The sequence below is a fragment of the Paroedura picta genome, chromosome 6 (assembly GCF_049243985.1).
Source record: "Paroedura picta isolate Pp20150507F chromosome 6, Ppicta_v3.0, whole genome shotgun sequence".
NCBI classification, from domain to species: domain Eukaryota; kingdom Metazoa; phylum Chordata; class Lepidosauria; order Squamata; family Gekkonidae; genus Paroedura; species Paroedura picta.
The window spans coordinates 60,837,760-60,858,503 of NC_135374.1; the positions used below are offsets into that span (position 1 = coordinate 60,837,760).

Sequence of the window (20,744 nt, forward strand, 5' to 3'; positions counted from 1 at the left end):
GGGGCTTCTATCTCAGGGCAGAAAATTCATAAAACATTTTCTTCCTCGTTTCAAAGGGCTACTTACTGAAGAGGAGTGGAGTGCATAAAAGGTTTTGGATGCCAGGTAGACATATTTTCAAGGTCCACAATTTAGGACTGTTTTAACTTTTATATCTGGGTTTGCCACTGCATGTAACTTCAAAAATTCACATTACATTTTAGACCTACACATAAAATATCTTAAAGGTAAATGTCAAATCATAACGGCTGGTATCCATATACCACTCATCTAGGTGGGTGGGTGCTGCTCTTGCTAGACAACAGCAGCGTTTAACACAGTTGACCATGGGATACTAGCCCAATGACTAGCCAGCATGGGGATTCAAAGCCTAGCCTTAAAATGACTGCAGTCTTTCCTCCAAGGTCGGGGACAGAGGATGGCATTAGGGGAGAGAATATCCCAGTGGATAGCAATACCATGCGGAGCCCAATACACTGATGACACCCAGCTATATCTGCTGATGGATAACCATCTATCAATACCCCCAGACTTGTTGGCCAAATGCTTGGAGGCTATGGTGGACCGGCTCAAGAGGAGTCAACTGAAACTAAATCCAGCAAAGACAGAGGTCCTCTGACAGGGATGGCATGCTGAAACAGAAATGATGCAACTCCACATGCTAGGTGGGGTCTGTCTAACACCTACAGCCACCATTAGAAGCCTGGGTGGCATTCTAGATGTCTTCCTATCTATGGAGGCCCAGAACACATAAGTCACCGCAAGACTTTCTACCACCTTCGCCAGGCATGGCAACTTGCACTGTGCCTGTCAGAAACTGACCTAGCCACCATGATCTATGCAGTGGTCACCTCCAAACTGGACTTCTGTAACTTGCTCTACACAGGGCTATCTTTGAGGCTAATCTGGAAGCTCTAGCTAGTCCAGAACATAGTGTCATGAGTCCTCACGGGGACTAAATGGAGAGCTCATATCACACCATTGCTCTCCAAATCAGAGACCAGATCAGGTTGAAGATTCTGGTATTTAAGATTCTGGTATTAACCTTTAAAGCCCTAACTGGTCTGGGACTCCTGTACTTATGAGGCTGCCTCTTCCACTGTATCCCCCTATATCCTCCAAAGAATACTAGGATCTAGAAAAAAATATCTGTTCAGGATCCCCAGAGTGAATGAAGTAAAACACACCCTATTAGAGCCAGGGCTTTCTCAGTCCAACTTGGTGACGATACATTGTTCATGTGTATAGCTTTGATTTGGATTGCAGCTATACATGGAGATGGAGAAGACATTTAACCCATTGTACTTCACAAGATGGCCACTTTAAACTGTTGTATGTGGTGACTGCTTCTGTAGGGTGAACAATTCCGCAGTTCAGGTGTTTTCCTCCACGTAATTGCAAGTATTCAAAAAGAAAAGGCCTCATTCACACATATTAATAGCTCCTCTGTTTAATTCTATATGGCTCCACTACAAATGTTCATGATTCCATTACAAAGAGCAGAGCCAATCATGTACATTTTCTCCACCTGACCTCTTCCTTCTCCAACTAGGTGGCAGGCAAGAAAGGTTAATACAATGGCTTTGTCCATATGGGTCTGTTTTTCTTTCTAAAGTGCCACTTACATGTTGGCCATTCCTGGTGCTACAATAACTAAATCTAAATGAGAAACTCAAAGCTCTTCAAGGAATGAATGAGGAACATGTGTGAATGGTGTCAGTATTTTTTGTCTCTGAGAAAAAAAGAGTCACAGTTTACTTATATCCTCTCAAATTTAAGGCAGCTGTTTTGTTTTGGCATGGGCTACATATTTAACCATAAGAGCGGCAGTAGTCCAAACCTCTGGGTTCCTATGGTTGCATATTGATGACATTATTAATGGATGCTTGTTGATGCTGTTTTGGAAAGAAATTGTGTTTTGCTGATGTTTATTTCTTTGAATTCCCCCCCCCCATAAGAAAGAATATTAAACCACTCTCCAAATGAGCATTATCAGAGCTTACAAAATTGTTTTACTTATTTCTGGACCCTGACTTGCTGATTATAATATTATGTGGAGGTGCATAGTACATGGAGACATGTGTATCATTGTATAAGATCTGAGAGAGTCTGAAATGTCTTTACATTTCTTTCTCTATTTTACTGATATATTTCTGGAAATCCCATCAAAACCTATAGGGCCTGAAGCATACTGGAACCATTAAGGTAAGATAAATTACTGTTTCTTAGGATATACCTTGTAAACAGTGACAGAAACGCTACACATGAGAATTCAGAAAGAAACAATAAGCTGGCAACACATATTCCAAGATATCAGCTCTAACTGTGATTAGTATGAGAGCAGCTCAGTCCACTGAGCCTGCTGAATATTTGTTTCCAAATGAACCTGCTACTCTCTCAGTGGAAATAGGTGTTTAGCAATTTTTGTCTCTCTCTCTTTTTTGCAAGAAGAAAAATATTTAGGTTTCTTCAAAGTTTTCTTGTCTTGTTTATTTGGGCAATGAGGTCTTGAAGGGACTTTGATCAAGTTTCTTCAAAGATTAACTGACAGCCTCTAAAAGTACTTTGGTTTCTTTTAAAGCAGGTATTTGCTTAGCTCAAGCGAGGGTGTTGAATTCTATGGAATTATACAGTTTCCTGGTCTTTGCTGTAGGTTTCCTTGAGACATACTGCTGACATCACAGTCTCCTCTCAGATTCCTTCCCCTCCCTCTGATTTCTTTGGTCAGGTAATTCCAGCTGAGACTCTTACTAACTTGTTTTTGACTGACAGCGAGTACAAGAACACTGCGGGTGGGAGTGGTGGAGAAGGAGGGTTTTCAAAGGCACACATATATACTTTTCATGAAGAACACATCTTTGACAAAGGACCATCCGGCTTGTCATGAGAGTAACCTCAAGAAAGGAATCTGAACTTTACTCCTTTACAGGTAAGAGGAAATTATTTTTTTAAAGAATTCATTGCTCTTTTGTGATAGTTGAAAAACTTTTGTGTAGAAATTTAAAGCATTGACATTAAAGCATCTTAATACTTTAAAGGTTATGCAAAATATCTGGGAAAGAAAGCCTGCCTGAGAGCTTTGGTCTGCAAAGTATAAAGGTATGTAGTATTGATGGAAAAGCAGAAGTTACACTGCTTCGTTCTACTGATGTGATGATACCACAAATGTATAAGTGATCATTTGACATGCTTGTGAATGGTGGTGGTGTCACACCTCAGAGATTTACATTGTGAATAATTTTTATGGTATTATTTTAAAGAGTTTCCAAATGTTTATTCTGCTCAAAAGTTTCTGATGCTGTTTTTCTGATACTTTTGCTTTTTAAAAGATAACTTTATTTGCTATTGTATTCTAATTGATCAGAACATTAAATATTTCTATTGCCTGTACATACAAAGGAATACTCTGCAAGACAGGGATATTTTTGGGGGGGGGGAGGAGCACAAAGTTAAAACAGTCCTCACTCAGAAAATATGGTGAATTTACTTCCAAACATATGAATGCTAAGTTTATTTATTTATTTATGTTTAGACTTCTATACTGCATGCTCCCAGAGAACTGGCTTGCACCAGTTTACAAAAAAGTCACATAATAGTCAATAAAATACATGGTAAAAAACCATTAAAAGTTACAAATTTCCCAATTGATTTACTGCAGTTTGGCTTAACCATTATGTTTTATTCCATGTTTATATTGATGTCTTAAACAAATGTGTAGCTAATATAATATCCATGTTATGATAGCTTCATTAGGCATTTAGATTTTGTTGATTTCATAAGCTATGCTATGTTTAACATATAGGTGTTTCACTAATGTTTATTTAATTAATAGTTGTTTAAATTTAAATTTCATTCAGGTAAAATCTGATACAAATGTCCATGACAGAATCTATCTTCATAATTTAGCTAGGGGGGAAATGTGTCTGAAAACAGAAAGCAGTTAAATATCTTCAAGCACTCAATTATCATTGATTTATATAGAAGAGTTAAGCATTCTCTCAGTAAATTAATTGAATTCAGACATTTTCTAGATTATGCAATTAGTTCTCACTGTTTTCTCATGATACCAAAGGTTTACAAATCAACCATAATTTAAATATGTACAATCATTTTGATTACATGTTGTGCCCTGGGATTGCTCTCATGAACAAGGTCTAGAGACAAATCTGAAGTTGATGGTTTGGACTCTTACAATCTAGATAACTTACTTGGTTCTGAGATATATATTCTGTCAGTGTGCATCCAAAATGGATCCCCAACATCCAGCACATCTCAATACTTCTAAGAAAATCCTACATATAATATATGATGACATCCAACACTTAATATATAAGGTAGAAGACCAAGGGTAACAAATTTTAGACACTCCCCTTTCAGCTTGAAAGTGGGAGGCAATATTTTAATGCACCCCATATAAAAAAGCTCTCCCTATCATTGAGTATGACATCTTGAAGAAAGATTTGGCACAGTATTGATGAATTGGGTTACTGCCCAAAGAAAGTTTTTACTCATGGGAGAATTAAACATTATCACAGAATCACAGAATCAAAGAATCATAGAGTTGGAAAGGGCCATACAGGTCATCTAGTCCAACCCCCTGCTCAATGCAGGACCAGCCCAAAGCATCCTAAAGCATCCAAGAAAAGTGTGTATCCAACCTTTGTTTGAAGACTGCCAGTGAGGGGGAGCTTAGCACCTCCTTAGGCAGCCTATTCCACTGCTGAACTACTCTGACTATGAAAAATTATTGTTAGACACTGCCTTAAGAAGTAATATTGTCCAGAATATTGTCCACTTTGGTAGGTAGAATGGCTCTTCGGCACCAAAACACAAACCAAAAAAGAAGGCACCTTAGAATTTGCCCTGACTTAACCCAGAAATATACTGTTTCTAACCAGCTCACGTAAACCCAAGATTACACATTCTTAGGTTTGGCCAGAACAACAGAGGTATCTAAGAGACAGGATTTTCATTAAATGGTTGTTCAAACAGGTTAAAAATCTTTTCAATCTCCTTAGTCAACTAAAGAAAATGAATGCGACAATCATCTCCTTTTAGAGTGGCTTTAAACTTGTTTGTTGTTTGCTGATTTTACTGATAGTACCGTTTCTTCCTTTTATTGCTTCAGAAATGTTTAGCTGATAAAGACAGCCTGAGGAGTCTGATAATAAGTAGATAGGTAAATGCCGAAGTGTTAGACTGTGCCCATGTTCCAAGCCAAGAAAAACAGAACTTAACTATTTTGCACAATGACCACAATAATCTGTTAAAGATCCAAGATTTTATTTGATTTAAGAAAAACTAAGGATCATCTTGTAATTTTTATAGTGCTTTTAAGAAAGGAAACCTTTGTCTTCCCAACATAAATGTATATGTGTAACTGCATAAAGAAACATAAGTGTAATTGAATAGAGTTCTGTACTAACTAGAAGTTTATGCATCAAAGTGTTAAAATCAAACTTTCAAGTTTCAGAGTATCTATGAACTATCAAGTACTTGAAATTGCTGTCCTGCTAATCTGTACCTAATGAACTGGAATGAAAGAACACTTATGAATGAATTACTAGAGACTCCAGGAGAACTTTAACATTTTGTTTAAATGTTCTGACATTAATATATGTGAGGAAATACTCTCCTGGACCAATATTTATTTATTTGGCAATGTATATCTTACCAGTCTGTTAAACGTAACATTCAAGTTGTTTCTTAAAGGAATAAAACAATCCTAATCAATACAGTGAACAAGTTTAACTATGCATTTTCTTCATTTATATTTTGCTTTTCTCCCAATGGGTACCCAGAGCACCTCTGCTCCATTTTATCTTCACAACAACTTTATGTAGTAGCTTATGATGACAGTATATGACTGGCCCAAGGTTACCCAGCAAGTTTCCATGGCAGAGTGAAGATTTAACCCTTAGCATCTCTGATCTTGTCAGACACGAAAAAGACCACCATTCAATATGATTCCATTTACAAAGAAAGCAGTTATTTTAATTATTTAGTTGTGTTAATTTAAATGTCATTAGATGTAGAGGATGAATATGATCTGGGATGGAGGTACATAACCAGAGTGCCACTATAAGAAATATCCTTTCTTTGGTTACCAACAAGCTGAGAGTCAGTGAAATACTTGCCATACTGAAGAAATAAATTTCTGATGGCTAGGCCCAGGCATTTATCTAGCTGCTCTGTTCTAAACAAGTTCATGATGTCTGAATGCAAATACCGGATCAAAGTGATGTATGTTTCTTCCCTTTGTCCACAATGACAGATAATTCTATTGAAATCAATCAGGTTTAACAGTAGTGAAGTGCATGTATAGCTGGTTGCTTTTTCATTTTAGTTACTTTTCTCTGTTATCATTAGTACATGGGTTCAGTTTCTTTGTGCATCTGGTTCACCTAAATCTGGAATAAAAATACCTTAATGGTATTCTTTCAACATTTCTAAGCCAAATAAGGATTCCCTCATCTGTTTTGACTACAGCCATTTCCCCCCAGCTTTTATTTAGTTATATTCAGCGATATTGATCATCTGCCCCTTCCAAGCCATTTAGACCCTCCCTTTTTCTTCCTTTCCTTTTCCAAAGAGGGAAAGTGGAAGGCACTGATGGAATGGCTTGCTGGCTTGCTGGCATTTCAGCCTTACAGCAGGTGGGTGAACCCACCCTGCTATAAGATTGGAATGACTGCAAGACATTCCAGCGATCCTTTTCACTTTCCTCCTTTTGGAAGGGGAAGGGAGATAAAGGGATCCCTGAATTGGCAGCTGGCCAGTTAATCTTAACAGCTTGGCCAACTTGCCAGTCACCAGTTAATTTTAAATGACCAGCAGCCACTTAAATCTGCCCTTTCATGGTTTGCAGGTACTCCAGACTTGTAGTGGCTGGCTGCACCTGCCCTTCTATGAGGCTGGAATGACTACAAGCCATTCCAGTGATTCTTTTCACTTCCTTCCCTTTGGATGGGAAGCAAAAAGGATTCCTAAAATGGATGCCAGCCAGTGGGCTTTGTGGTAGGAACCAGTTCAAACTGCCCTCCCCTACAGATCCCAATCCCATCCTGCAGAGAAAGTTCTCTCTGCATGAGCAGCTGTTTGCTGGGGCTTTCTGAACAAACTGATTTCTGATTCAAACTGGGCAACCCAGCAGACTCCAAACTAATCCTGCAGAGAACTTGCTGTCTGCAAGACCAGCTGTTTGGCAAGGTCTCCTGGGTTGCCCAGTTCAAATCAGGCAGTCCAGTCGACCCTAAGCAACAAAAATCAGCTTCTCCAACTTTTCAGAATCCAAATACCATCCTTATCCATTGTTATTCCTCTATGTATTTCTGAAACAGCCTAGGGGGTGGGACGTGTCCGGCTGTCCAAGTTGGAATAGGGCCACTCAGGGTGCAGCCAGCTTTGTCCTGATTGGCCATGCCCTTGCGGCTCCCACCCTCCGGCCCTGGACTCTAGCCTCTTTGCTCTCAGATGCCTCAGTGCCTGGAACCAGCAGCAAGTGAGAGGGCCCTGGGCAAAGAGTCGTGGTGGAGGGCTTGCTAACAAGGGCCTCCTAGCCTGCTAGGCTGGGCCTGCTGAGTGCCTGCTAAAGAGCTCTGTCTTGGCCCTGCTAACAAGCTGCCCAGCCCCTGCCCGCCCCACTTGATTTGGCTGCAAGCTACGGCCCAAAGCCACCTTCAGCTGCCTGGCCAGGGGAGGGACCCTTTCAGGGCCCATTCTTAGGAACGGGCTTTGAAGCTAGTATACTATTTGGATTTGGGAATATCAGGACATACCAATATTTCAGGGGCTCAGTAAATCAGAACCCTAAAAGTATTGAGAGGTGTGTGTGGGCACATCCCTAGCAATGAGTCCAAGACATCTATATTTAATTTAACATTTAAATTAGATATTTATTTATTTTTAATTTACCATTTCAGATCAGCATACCTATACACACTATGGGTGAAGAAACAGTTGTATTTACTATGAGTATATTATCTCAAATTCCCTTGTTGGGACTATAAAGATCAGGAGCCAGATGTGATACTGCCAGAGTTGTTTAGTGCCACAGGAATTATTTTGGAATGCACCCACACAACCTTAAAAGGTTAACTGCAATATAGATACCTTGATATAGTGTTTATGTGTTATTATATTAGAATCACTGAAGAAGGCTTTTGTGGCTGAAATGTGTCTGGTCCAATTTCACATGTTTATTGTTTCCAGTCGGTGTCAATATAACAATATATTGCATTGTTTGAAATGTATACTACACAGTGTGTGACAGTGACTTGTATGGCCTAAAGGCCTATTCCAAATTCAATTAACTACTTAAGAGCATTGAATCATTAAATATATATTTTTAAAATATTTTTAATAGATGCTAATATCCTCAATGTTTCAGGTATCAAATTCCACTTCTGGATTGGAATTCTGCCCCCTTCTTTGGTGTTGCCCTGAGAAATCTATAGTTATTAATTTCACAGTTTGCATTAGTTATAACAACTATGTAAAAGAACTGGCGTATTCAGTATGGGTTTGGATTATTGCACCAAGTGCTCATCTTTCTCTGGAATGCACCATCAATTTCAAGGCAATTGGGTCTTTCATAATTAGACTCTAGCATGGTTTATTCATTCATTATTTATTTGTATGGCATGGGTATTATGCAGCCAGATCTTATGATTGTCAGGCAAGAGATGTTTGGAGGTGGTTTCCCATTGCCTGCCCTTTTGTCATGACCCTGGTCTTAGCTTCTGAGATCTGGTGGGATCAGGCTTGCTTGGGCTATCCAGGTTGGATTATAATATGGTACAGTCCATAAATTATACTCAGAAAGATTTGATGGATGAGTTTTTCACAAGCTGCGATGGATTGCTATATTTTGGGATGAGAAGGAATTTCCCACCACATAAAACTGGTTAGCAGTGACCTGGAGGATGGTGGTATTTTACTTTTTGCATTGTTTTTGCTTATCCTAGTAGCCTGAGGTTTGGCTTATCCCCTTGAATTACCAGGAGCTATTGCTCTTATCAGTAGTTGATTGCCAGACCCCCATCTCTCTTTATTGCACTAATTCAAGTGGGCTGATGAGTAGATGACAAGGAACAGGAGGTCATAGAAGTTAACCTTCTATTTAGGAATGAGGAAAGTTACACCTATAAAGCTTCTTTCTGTGTGAAAGGCACAAAAGCTTTACCACCTCCTTTGTTTCTGATCATTTTATAGTGGAATGCTTCTGGTTTTTCATAGGGAAAAATAATATTTGGACTCAATGGAATACAAGTCCCTTCTGCTTCCAACATAGCTTCACGAAATGTCAGGCAGGCAGGCATATTTTTAAGATTGATGCTGTTTTCCTCATGTCACTTAGATGATAAGTATACATAAAGTAAAATTAAAAATCCCAGATGGTTGGTGGTTATTTCAGCATTTCCAGTCTCCACATTGTTGCATGAATGCAACACAGGTGGGGATAAGTGGCTCCAGATATTCCAGTGTAGTCAAATCAAAGTTTACACATGGATCCCACCTAAATGTTCTGCAAATTCAAAGGAGTTGATTTTTGCTGATTCTGTTTCCTGCAGTAAATTGCTGACTCCCCCAGCTATTCCAGGGGCTCTTTATCTTCCCAGGAACAGCATTTCAGGGGGCTTTTTGGCATGAAGCAGGAGGAGAAGGTAGGAAAGTCATACTCCATGAACATAAATTTTTTAGGTGAGATCCAAGCACTGATATGTAAATGAATTGTTCTGGTATTATGCTTCACAAATTACTTCCTTGAATTTATATGTTGCAATAATTCATGGATTATTAACTACCACCCCATTTATACTGATTTACCTCTCTGATTTTTTTTCCATATTATTGTTTAGGTTCTTTTCTCATTTTTTCCCTAATAGCCACCGTGAACCTAATGACTAATATATGTTGTCCTGTTAAAGTGGATGACATTACACACCCTTATAATTCCCAACTTTCCCTAAACTCTGAAAAGCCAACAACATCAATGAGTTCAGGAATGGGTTTGTATACAGACTTCTAAATTATAACGTTATGATTCTTACTTTTGATTAAAGGATATATCTTTTCATCAACAACTATGGACATTGTTTAGCACTATCATTTCAAAACCCAGAGTTTGACTTTCTCAAGACTGTTGAACTTTTGTGCAGAGACAAGGCCATAAAGGAAATGTAATAAAGATAAGACAAACAAAATGTAAACAAATAAGCAGCACACACACATACAAAATCTCGTTTTGCAACTGTTGTATATGCTTGATAAGACATGGTTTAGGGGAATTTTCTGGCAATGTAATATTGCAAAACCTTAAGTGATAAATGATATCACTTAAGACCAACCCAATAGCAAATCTATGCTTCCCAGAATGCTTTGATAGGTACATCTTAGCTTTGTTCAGCTCAGTGGAGTTCTCTGATGCCTCCTTAACACAGAGATTTTCTTCTAATTTTAGGTACTGATCACATTCCTAAAGTTAAGAATGCATTTAATTGCATTTTCAATATATGGACTAGAAATGCTCAGCATCCTTGTAAAACCAAGGCCATTATTCACACAAACTTCCAGTGGCTCAGAGCTCTACAGTGGAAAATTTTTAAACTAGTTAGATAAAGCATGTACAGTGGAGTTTTCAGAATTGTTTATAGGGAACCTCTCCAACTCTGTATGTATGAAGGATAGCAAAACTATAGATGCTAGACCTATCCTCGACAGTCTATTGGGATCCCTCAGTATGTGCAAGTGCTTGCACATGGGTTTTGTATGATGATCAGGCCCTTAATTTTGATAGTGTCCCATCTGCATGTATGATGTGAGGGCTCCCTTCAGATTTTGTGTGTGGTAAATACAGATATCTAGGGTGTAGTCAGTAGGTGTGATCTCAAACCATTTTTTATCCATACAACCATACAGCCTTTGAGTAACTGAAACACCAGTAAAAGGTAAAGGTAAAGGTATCCCCTGTGCAAGCACCGAGTCATGTCTGACCCTTGGGGTGACACCCTCTAGCGTTTTCCAGTAGTGGGGCATAAATTTGTTGATCAGAAGAATGTGTAACTAGGTCATACATATCAGTACTTATTCATTAGGTGGTCAAACAGGCAATTGGAAGTCCCTTGGCAGCTGCTTGCTATGCCCCCAGAAGGAGCACAAGTCCATCAGTGTCTATTAGCCACAAAGCACAGATGAAACACTATCTCTGAGGCAGTCAAACTTGGGCAGGGGGGAGGATGGCTGGGCCTTTGGAGTTCTGAATCTGCTGGTGGACCTCCCGATGGCACCTGGTTTTTGGCCATTGTGTGACACAGACTGTTGGACTGGATGTGTCATTGGCCTGATCCATCATGGCTTCTCTTGTGTTCTTATGTTTTCCCTAAAGGGAGAACTAGTATATAAATGTCTCTTCTCAGGCTTTGTGCAAAGTTTAATCTGATTACATTTGCCTTCTCTGACTATATTTTCTTCCACCCCCATGTTGCCTACTTCCCTTAAGTCTTTGTGTTTATACATTGTGAAACCTCAGTAAACTTTTCCTTTCATCATACTTCTTCCACAAAAACCTTTCCCTTGATCATTCTAACTCCCTCTTCCCTGAGTCTTGGCCCACTATTCCAAAACTTGATCCTGCCTTGACTCCATCTTGGACTAGATACAATTATAGGGGTTACCTAATTCTGATTCTACAAACATGTCTACAAACTACATTCTACAAACTAGTTTTCCATGGATGCCTGCAGACATTGGCCTTTTTCTGTCATTACGAAGAATAGGTTCTGCAAATATGTTGACAACTTGTATATCTATGGATAAATGTAATGTGTATAAACCCTTATACACCCATAAGTCATATATACCATCTTTACCCCACATAATATATATCAATACTCTTTGGAAGAAGAGGAAGAAGAAGAAGAGTTGGTTCTTATATGCCGCTTTTCCCTACCCGAAGGAGGCTCAAAGCGGCTTACAGTCGCCTTCCCATTCCTCTCCCCACAACAGACACCCTGTGGGGTGGGTGAGGCTGAGAGAGCCCTGATATCACTGCCCGGTCAGAACAATTTTATCAGCGCCGTGGCGAGCCCAAGGTCACCCAGCTGGTTGCATGTGGGGGAGCGCAGAATCGAACCATGCCAGATTAGAAGTCCGCACTCCTAACCACTACACCAAACTGGCTCTCAACTTGGTCAGTATCTATTAAGTATCTATTAAGTATCTATTAAGTACTTGTCATAATCAACCTTGTTTCATCAGTTACCTTTCTTCTCCAAAGAAGTATTTCTAGGATCCTGGCCTTCACAAACAGAGGTTGTGATTCGTGGAGACAGGATTGAAACCGAGCAAAGCTCAGTGAATAAGAATCAAAAGGAACCAATGGAAACGGAGTGAGAGTGTAATAATTTTACCCATATCCCCAACATTCCTCAGTCACCCAGATAACTAGTAAACAAGAACAAAGGAAATTGCAATGTAACACCAAAAGATCCATATCAGAAGGTTTGGGCATCCAGCTGCTTTTGTAACCCCTAGAAACAACAATTTAAAGGCAGCGCTCTTGGAGTCTCATATAATATGTGAGACATTTCATGTAGCATTGATGGATAGGTAAGAAAGGATCTCTAGGAACCGATTCTTATAGTTGGTTCAGTTCTTTACATTTCATACCAGGAAAGATTGGGTTGCTAGAGGATGACTGGAATCCTCCATCTCTTTCTGTACTTTTATCACTATATTTACAGGGCACATAGACATTAATAAGTCCACATGTATACATTGCAAGCAGGAATCAAATTACTTATAAAGAAAGTAAACAGAGCTGCAACCCTATCCTAATGACTATTGAAAGAGAACAGATCAGTTGCTGCTATCCTGGTTTGGGTAGCCCAGACGGATATTTCTCTGTTGACCACCCTCAAGAAATCCCAACTATGCCAAGAATTAGAACATTTTGCTTATGCCAACTGGAGCATCAGCATCATTGTGTCTGGCTTCTTTCAAACAATCTAGTTTAAAAACAGTACTGCCCACAATATTGTATAGCCCTCTGAAAGTGCAGTCTGTAACTGCTGCTCCATCCTTCCTTCAAGCAAGACAGCACAATTCTCTGCCTTTCACAAAACACTGCAATCTATTAACTTTTTTTTCATTAAAGAAAGGATATGAAGTGGCAGCTGAAAGCTATTATTTCATTTTAAAATACTCAATATTTTTCCTTATTGAGCTTTGATGTTTTGACCTTCCTCATAAAACATCAATGATTTCAAGAGTATTTTTGACATGGTAGTGAAATGAAATAAAGAAACATGGCATCTTATTCACCTCCTATTTTATAATTATTGTGCAATCATGATAACTGTCCCTTTAGTTTATTTTGACACATCCTATGCAATTTCAAACATTAGATTATCACATCAAACTTTCTTATACAGGGAGGACTTTAAATACCTGAATTTTCATGTTCCCAACTGTTAACAACAGGTATAAGAAAATTCCTCTGGAGGCCTTTCCTTCTTTTCCCCAAGAATATGCAGCAATGGAAAGGGGGAGGGGCATTTTCCATTCATTGCATGGAGAGCAAGAGATTTGGCACACTTACCAGCCTTGTACTGGAATTTGGGTGGGTCTCGGAAAAAGCAGACTTCAGTGGAAAACATATATGGGTGTGCATGTGAAAAAGTATTTTAAACTATAAATTGACCACATACATAGATTGGTGAGAGAAAAAAATCAGAAGTAAATTGTGAAATATTGCAAACAGACAGTACTGAAAACAAATGAACTTCGTTATAGGAAAGCATTATCGGCATTCTAGTGTCTATATTTTAAGGAGCGGGGCTAAAACTACACATATGTATATTGCATATTTGAGATATTTTGCACTTTGAAAGTCATATGTTTATTTTTTAAAGTCTTTTAAAAGCACCCTTTTGCTTATGCATGATAGGATGCCATTCAGGTGACAATGACAAACGAAGAGCTAGTTCAAACCAGTGATCCATTTAGTCCAGCATTATGATTCAGAGAGTGGGCAACTAGTTACTTTGGAGGGCTAAGAGCACAAAGGTCAAGGCATTCCCCTGTTGTTGCCTTCTGATACTGGTATTCAGAGTTTTATTGCTTCTGAATATGTGGAAAATGTGGAAAATGTGGAAAATGCCGAATACACCTGGTTCACCCTCAGACTTATTAGCCAGATGTCTGGAAGCAGTGATGGGATAGCTTAAGCAGAGCCCCCTGAAACTCAGTCCTTCAAAGACGGAGGCCCTATGTTCAGTAGAAAGAATCCTGTTGAGGAAGCATGATTGCCCTGCCTGGATGAGGAGTAACTATCGGTAGCACAGTCAGCCAGGAACCTGGGTGTGACCTTTGGCACCTGCTCTCCATGGAGGAACAGGTCACAAGAGCAGCACAGCTGGAGTTCTTCCACTTGCGCCAAGCTAAGCTACTAGCACCCTACCTGGCTCCAGAATGCCTAGCCATAGTGATCCATGTGATGATCACCTCTAGACGAGATTTCTGCAGTTCACTTTATGCAGGTCTTTCCTTATTCCAGATCCAGAAACTACAACTAGCTGAGAATGTAGCAGCCAGGGTTCTCACAGGGACACTTTGGAGGGCACACATTCAGCCCGCACTCCAACAGCTGCACTAGTTACTGGTTGAATTCTGGATCAGACAAAGTTCTGGCAATTACTTTCAAGGCCATACATGGTATGTGTCCTGAGTACCCGAGGGACTGCCTCACTGCCTATGCCCCCCAGAGAGGACTATGGTCTGCAAATGGAAACAAACTGGTGAGCCCTGGCACCGGGGAGGCTCATCTGACCTTGAACAGAGACAGTGCTGTCTCCATACTGCCCCCCACCCTGGTGGAATGAGCTCCCAGAGGAGATCAGTTCCACCGCGCCTGCAGAATGGAGCTCTTCTTCCAGGTTTTGGTCAAGGCTAATGAAAAACACCATCACCAACTAGAGCCCGCAGAAGCCCCTCCTGCCACCACCAAACTGTGCCCAATCACAGAACAGCACAGGGTGACTCCTGACGCGGCAGTACAGTCTCAGAAAAATCATACCACAATTATGCAATTAATGGTTGTACAGTGAAAGTTATAAGGTTGAAATTTTGAAATTTTACAAGTTCATAATTATAATGCACCCAGAGCCCCAAGGGAGGGCAGTATAAAAATGTAATGAAATAAAAATAAATAATTATCATGACTATTATGATTTGAGGCATAACACAACTTTCCTAAGCTGACTAAGGATGCTGTGCCACAGCTACAACAGCAAGATATGGTCCAGTAGCAAAATGAGTATCTAGGGAAGGATGAAGAGGATGTAAGATGGAGCAAGGCTGGTTCATGCATCTTGTTGTTGTTGTTGTTGTTATGTGCGAAGTCGTGTCCGACCCATCGCGACCCCATGGACAATGATCCTCCAGGCCTTCCTGTCCTCTACCATTCCCCGGAGTCCATTTACGTTTGCACCTACTGCTTCGGTGACTCCATCCAGCCACCTCATTCTCTGTCGTCCCCTTCTTCTTTTGCCCTCGATCGCTCCAAGCATTAGGCTCTTCTCCAGGGAGTCCTTCCTTCTCATGAGGTGGCCAAAGTATTTGAGTTTCATCTTCAGGATCTGGCCTTCTAAAGAGCAGTCAGGGTTGATCTCCTCTAGGACTGACCGGTTTGTTCGCCTTGCAGTCCAAGGGACTCGCAAGAGTCTTCTATAGCACCAGAGTTCAAAAGCCTCAATTCTTTGACGCTCGGCCTTCCTTATGGTCCAACTTTCGCAGCCATACATTGCAACTGGGAATACCATAGCCTTGACTAAACGCACTTTTGTTGGCAGGGTGATGTCTCTGCTTTTTAGGATGCTGTCTAGATTTGCCATAGCTTTCCTCCCCAGCAGCAAGCGTCTTTTAATTTCTTTGCTGCAGTCCCCATCTGCAGTGATCTTGGAGCCCAGGAAAATAAAATCTGTCACTATCTCCATTTCTTCCCCATCTATTTGCCAGGAATTGAGAGGGCCGGATGCCATGATCTTTGTTTTCTTGATGTTGAGTTTCAAGCCAACTTTTGCACTCTCCTCCTTCACCCGCATCAACAGGCTCTTTAGTTCCTCTTCACTTTCTGCCATTAGAGTGGTATCATCTGCATATCTGAGGTTGTTGATATTTCTCCCTGCAATCTTGATCCCAATTTGTGACTCCTCTAATCCCGCATTTCTCATGATGTGCTCTGCATACAAGTTAAATAGGCAAGGCGACAGTATACAGCCTTGCCGAACTCCTTTCTCAATTTTGAACCAGTCAGTGATTCCATGTTCAGTTCTCACTGTTGCTTCTTGACCTGCATATAAATTTCTCAAGAGACAAATAAGATGCTCTGGTATTCCCATCTCTTTAAGAACTTGCCACAATTTGTTGTGCTCCACACAATCAAAGGCTTTAGCATAGTCAATGAAGCAGAAGTAGACGTTCTTCTGGTACTCCCTAGCTTTCTCCATGATCCAGCGTATGTTGGCAATTTGATCTCTAGTTCCTCTGCCTCTTCGAAATCCTGCCTGTACTTCTGGAAGTTCTTGGTCCACATATTGCTGGAGCCTAGCTTGTAGGATTTTGAGCATAACTTTGCTAGCATGAGAAATTAGTGCAATGGTGCGGTAGTTTGAACATTCTTTAGCATTGCTCTTCTTTGGGATTGGAATGTAAACTGACCTTTTCCAATCCTGTGGCCATTGTTGAGTTTTCCAAATTTGCTGGCATATTGAGTGTAGCACTTTTACTGCATCGTCCTTTAAGATTTTGAATAGTTCAACTGGAATGCTGTCACCACCACTAGCTTTATTGTTGCTCAGACTTCCTAAGGCCCATTTGACTTCACATTCCAGGATGTCTGGCTCCAGGTCAGTAACTACCCCACTGTGGTCATCAGGAATGTTAAGCTCGCTCTTGTATAGTTGTTCTGTATAATTTTGCCACCTTTGTTTAATCTCTTCTGCTTCTGTGAGGTCCCTACCATTTTGGTCCCTTATCATACCCAACTTTGCATGAAACGTTCTCTTCATATCTCCAATTTTCTTGAAAAGATCTCTGGTCCTCCCCATTCTATTGTTTTCTTCTATTTGTTTGCACTGTTCATTTAAGAAGGCATTCTTATCTCTTCTAGCTTTTCTCTGGAATTCTGCATTCAATTGGGTGTATCTTTCTCTTTCTCCCTTGCCTTTCACTTCCCTTCTCTCCTTAGCTATTTGTAAAGCTTCCTCAGACAGCCATTTTGATTTCTTGCATTTCTTTTTCTTTGGGATGGTTTTAGTTGCTGCCTCTTGTACAATGTTGCGAACCTCCGTCCATAGTTCTTCAGGCACTCTGTCTATCAGATCTAATTCCTTAAATCTATTTGTCACCTCTACTGTGTATTCGTCGGGGATATGATTTAGTTCATACCTGAGTGGCCTAGTGCTTTTCCCTACTTTCTTCAATTTAAGCCTAAATTTTGCAACAAGAAGCTCATGATCTGAACCACAATCAGCTCCTGGTCTTGTTTTTATTGACTGGATAGAACTTTTCCATCTTTGGCTGCAGAGCACATAGTCAATCTGATTTCTGTGTTGACCGTCTGGTGATGTCCATGTGTAGAGTCGTCTCTTGGGTTGTTGGAAAAGAGTGTTTGCTATGACCATTGTATTCTCTTGACAAAATTCTACCAGCCTGTGCCCTGCTTCATTTTGTACTCCAAGGCCAAACTTGCCTGTTATCCCGGTTATCTTTTGGCTTCCTACTTTAGCATTCCAATCCCCCATGATGATAAGTACATCATTTTTTGGCGTTGCTTCTAGAAGGTGTTGTAGGGCTTCATAGAACTGATCAACTTCATCCTCTTCAGCAGCAGTGGTTGGGGCATAGACCTGGATCACTGTGATGTTGAATGGTTTGCCTTGGATTCGAACTGAGATCATTCTGTCATTTTGGGGATTGTATCCCAAGACTGCTTTTCCTACTCTCTTATTGATTATGAAGGCTACTCCATTTCTTCTGCGAGATTCTTGTCCACAGTAGTATACCTGATGGTCATCTGAATTAAATTCACCCATTCCTGTCCATTTTAGTTCACTGATTCCTAAAATGTCGATGTTCAGTCTTGTCATTTCTTGTTTGACCACGTCCAGCTTACCTTGATTCATGGATCTGACGTTCCAGGTTCCTATGGAATAAAAATCTTTACAGCATCGGACTGTCTTTTCGCCACCAGTTACTTCCACAACTGAGCGTCCTTTCGGCTTTGGCCCAGCCGCTTCATTCATTCTGGCGCTACTCGTACTAGCCGTCTGCTCATCCCCAGTAGCATATTGGACACCTTCCGACCTGAGGGGCTCATCTTCCAGCGTCATATCGTTATGCCTATTGGAACTGTCCATAGAGTTTTCATGGCAAAGATACTGGAGTGGTTTGCCATTTCCTTCTCCAGTGGATCACCTTTTGTCAGAGCTCTCAGCTATGACCTGTCCGTCTTGGGTGGCCCTGCACGGTATAGCTCATAGCTTCACTGAACTACGCAAGCCCCCTTGCCACAACAAGGCAGCGATCCTTGAAGGGGGATGCATCTTGTAGACCACAATAAATCTAGTTGTGCTAATGTTTCTTCACAGGTACTGATAGATATTCCAATAGGAAGGCAAAATGAAACTGCAGAAACTGATAAGAAACATATCCCCTATTTATTGACTTTTCATGAAATGTTCCTGTAGTACAGCTGTGCAAAGACTTCTCTGAAGTGAATGTAGTTGAAACTGATGTATGACACACATCCTGTGCTCTTAAGAAATTTGAGACAGAGATTTGGATGGGAAGAAAACAATATTATCTTCTGTTTCAGCTTTGCAAATTGCCTAATGTTTGTCCAAACATATCAATTATTTTGACACTCTGCATAACTGCATGTGTTTTAATTAGACAAAGCCTCCTGATGAATTTCTTTGACTGCTTCTTCACTGCTTAGTTTTAAAAAGTAATCCATTTGCTCAGCTTTTAATTTTATGTGACAAAAACAGCCCCAGCTTTCAGAAGACTTTTAGTTATAGACATTTATCTGTATGATGCAATTCATAAACCAGTGATCATAAACTTGTTATCAAACTTCTTATCAACAAGTATAACTCTGTGTACAGTTTTGAAAAGCCCAGTGAACTTTAACAGCAGTAGCATGTAAAACTGTAAAGACTGTAAAAGCTGTTCTCTACCCTTTGCATGTATCATTCTTGATTCTCCTGCTTTACTACATCCTTTTAAAATGTTGATGTAATGCTGATATAAGCAGGCCCAAACAGTTAGGAAAGTCTTAGAAATAAGTACGAATGTACTCACCCACCAAAATTAGATTCGCCTTCACTAATCAAGACAACCTAATTTATTTATTTTATTCATTTTTACCTCACTTTTTACCCCAAAGCCCAAAGCCCAGCGGTTAGGAGCATGGACTTCTAATCTGATGACCTAGATTTGATCCCCCACTCCCCCACATGCAGCTAGCTGGGTGACCTTGGGCTCGCCACAGCACTGATCAAGCTGTTCTGACAGAGCAGTAATATCAGGGCTCTCTCAGTCTCACCTACCTCACAGGGTGTCTGTTGTGGGGAGAGGAAAGGGAAGACAATTGTAAGCCACTTCGAGACTCCGCTAGTGAAAAGTGGCATATAAGCACCAACTCTTCTTCTTCAAGGGGACCCAAAGTAGCTTACATCATTCTTCTTTGCATAGAATCATAGAATCATAGAGTTGGAAGGGGCCATACAGGCCATCTAGTTCAACCCCCTGCTCAACGCAGGATCAGCCCTAAGCATCCTAAAGCATCCAAAAAAAGTGTGTATCCAACCTTTGTTTGAAGACTGCCAGTGAGGGGAAGCTCACCACCTCCTTAGGCAGCCTATTCCACTGCTGAACTACTCTGACTGTGAAATTTTTTTTCCTGCTATCTAGCCTATATCGTTGTACTTGAAGTTTAAACCCATTACTGCGTGTCCTCTCCTCTGCAGAAACAGCATCCTGCCCTCCTCCAAGTGACAACCTTTCAAATACTTAAAGAGGGCTATCGTGTCCCCTCTCAACCTCCTTTTCTCCAGGCTGAACATTCCCAAGTCCCTCAACCTATCTTCATAGGGCTTGGTCCCTTGGCCCCAGATCATCTTCGTCGCTCTCCTCTGAACCCTTTCAATTTTATCTACGACCTTCTTGAAGTGAGGCCTCCAGAACTGCACACAGTACTCCAGGTGTGGTCTGACCAGTGCCATATACAATGGGACTAAGACATCTTGTGATTTTGATGTGATGCCCCTGTTGATACAGCCCAAAATGGCATTTGCCTTTTTTACCGCTGCATCACACTGCCTGCTCATGTTTAGTTTACAATCCACAAGTACCCCAAGGTCTCGTTCACACACAGTGTTACCTAGAAGCGTATCCCCCATCCAGTAGGCATGCTTTTCATTTTTCTGACCCAGATGCAGAACTTTACATTTATCTTTATTAAATTGCATCTTGTTCTCATTTGCCCATTTTTCCATTGTGTTCAGATCTCGTTGAACTCTGTCTCTATCTTCCGGAGTATTTGCCAGTCCTCCCGATTTGGTGTCATCTGCAAACTTGATGAGTAGTCCCTCCACCCCCTTATCTAGATCATTAATAAATATGTTTAAAAGTACCGGGCCGAGCCCCAAGCCCTGAGGTACGCTGCTACTCACCTCTCT

At 40.6% G+C, this 20,744-nt stretch overlaps 1 protein-coding gene across 2 annotated transcripts in view; it reads left to right on the forward strand.

Annotated features, from left to right (window-relative positions):
* The first annotated feature begins 2,597 nt into the window (after positions 1–2,597).
* Positions 2,598–20,744, forward strand: part of KCNJ15 (potassium inwardly rectifying channel subfamily J member 15) — a 31,950-nt gene continuing 13,803 nt past the window's right edge. The window contains exons 1-2 of one of the 2 annotated variants that reach the window (XM_077342688.1): positions 2,601–2,929; positions 3,039–3,099. The gene's annotated coding sequence lies outside the window, so the exon portion shown is untranslated. Of the gene's footprint in view, positions 2,930–3,038; positions 3,100–20,744 lie in introns of both variants that reach the window. The other variant, XM_077342689.1, reaches the window with a different exon arrangement.